General features: G+C 32.9%; 1 protein-coding gene across 3 annotated transcripts in view; it reads right to left on the bottom strand.

The window, feature by feature from the left end:
* The window catches only part of Dclre1c (DNA cross-link repair 1C), a 41,384-nt gene that overhangs the window by 10,330 nt on the left and 29,051 nt on the right, over positions 1–2,003 (bottom strand). The window lies entirely within an intron of this gene.

The following is a 2,003-nucleotide window of genomic DNA, read 5'->3' as shown; positions in this document are numbered from 1 at the left end:
CTGTAGAACAATTTAAAAAATTAATTTATAAGGAATGAGGTAAAGAGTCAATTTCTGCTTTCAATGAAAATTTAATCTGTAGCATTTACCAGTGGTTTTAATTCTTGGAACAGCAAAATATGGGAAGGCTACTGTTTTTCAAAGATAAATTAAAAGGCCTCTTATTGGGATATCCTGAACAATCTATCATTCTTTTTGGAATTTTATAATGCCATACTATCAGTTGAGAATATAGGTCAGGAGGCTCTTAAATCTGACTGATCATTAGGACAATAGGGAGAACTTAAAAAAAAAAAAAAAAAAAAAAAAAAAAAACTTTCTAGGTTCATTCCAGAGATTGTCTGGAGTTTTGCAGCTGTTCTGCTCATCAGCCAGGTTTACAAACCCTGTGTGCTTTGCAAATGGTAGGTGCTCAGTGGGTTTGGCTGCTTTAATAAAACATTGGTTTCCCCCCCACTATTTATAGTTTGCACACAACACCATAACAGATACTGGGGGTATCAACTTTAACCAAAATAGCAGATAAGCCCAATTAAGTGTCAAGAACTAAGTCAACATTTTACTGATTTTTTTCAGCATGCCAAAACAGTATCAGATTGGCTATTTAAGATTAGGCAGTCATTCTTACTTGGCAAATTAAATTCCTATAAATGAATAAAATGTCCATAAATTAAAGGCACAGAGGAAATTAAATGCAGCAACTTATTCTACTAATTATGGTGTTAACTTATAATATCCTAGTTCTTAATTTCTTAATTGCTTTCCCAGTAATACAGGTGAAGCTAAATACTAGTTTAATGAACCATCAGACCATCATCCAGCTCCCCTTTTACCAATAAGGAGAAAATATCCAGAGAAAAGGCATGCCAATACCGAACCCTTTTTTTTTTTTTTCCCTTAATTTTGGGAAAGGGTCTCACTCAATTGCTCAGTCTGACCTTGAACTTTGGATCCTCCTGCTTCAGCCTCCCAAGTTGCAGGGATTACAGGCATATGCCACCATGCCCAGCCTGAAGCTAATTCTTAATGTCCATTGTTTCATTTAGGATTTATAATTGATTTTAGCCTTCATTCCTAAAGGACTTAAGGTGACTAAAACATCTAGCTACTGTATTTAGAATCATGCTAGTCTCCACAATATAGCTTTATCTTTAAAGTCATGGGCTATATATTTTACTTCTGCCATGAATCATCTTTTTATGAAATCAAAGTTGGACAACTCTGTCCTAGATCAGCATCTATACCAGTATCATGTTACAACTGTATAATCCTTTGTCACATTTTCATGCTACCTTACCTGTGTGCATCTAAAAAGCAAAGTTTATATACTCTTAGAAGTTTAACACTGTGTACTATTCTGTAACTATTGAAATTTTAAACTATGAAAATAGGCATAACAGAAAATATCTCTATTCAATTACTGAAAATTCTTAGAATTTATGAATACTGATAATAAAAACACCTAAACTCAAAGGGGAAAAAAGGACAGATGCCATAAATGTTTGTAAAAAATTGATAATAATACTAGAAAGCAATTTGATAATTTAACCCAGTGAGTTATCACAATTATAAAACAAACTGACAATATTCATAACTCAAAGATTATAATGGAAAGTATGCAACCATTAAATTCTTTTTGAAGAGTAAAATTTTCCAGTGAAAAATAGGTATATACACATGTATGAGGGGAAAGGGGGAAGTACATTAAAATACTAATCAAAATAATTTACCCATACAAATAAGAGAAAATCTAGGAATAAATATAATAGAAGCAAGCATTAAATATGAACCAGTGGCCAGATCGAAAAGATAATCATTGAAAACAAGTATGGATTGAGTAAATGCAGAAAAGGTATGTGCTTTTTTAAAAAGAATTTCAGCTTCCAGTGTACCAGTTAATCTTCAGATGGAGTAATTAAGGTTAAATGGAGTCATGAGGATAGGGCCCTGATCTGGCAGGATTAGTGTCCTAAGAAGAACTCTCTAGTTCTCAAGTACTTGCA

This window comes from Sciurus carolinensis, chromosome 12 (assembly GCF_902686445.1).
Source record: "Sciurus carolinensis chromosome 12, mSciCar1.2, whole genome shotgun sequence".
Taxonomy (NCBI): Eukaryota; Metazoa; Chordata; class Mammalia; order Rodentia; family Sciuridae; genus Sciurus; species Sciurus carolinensis.
Note: the sequence above shows the minus strand (reverse complement) of the source record. Positions and strands in the feature narration are given on the sequence as shown.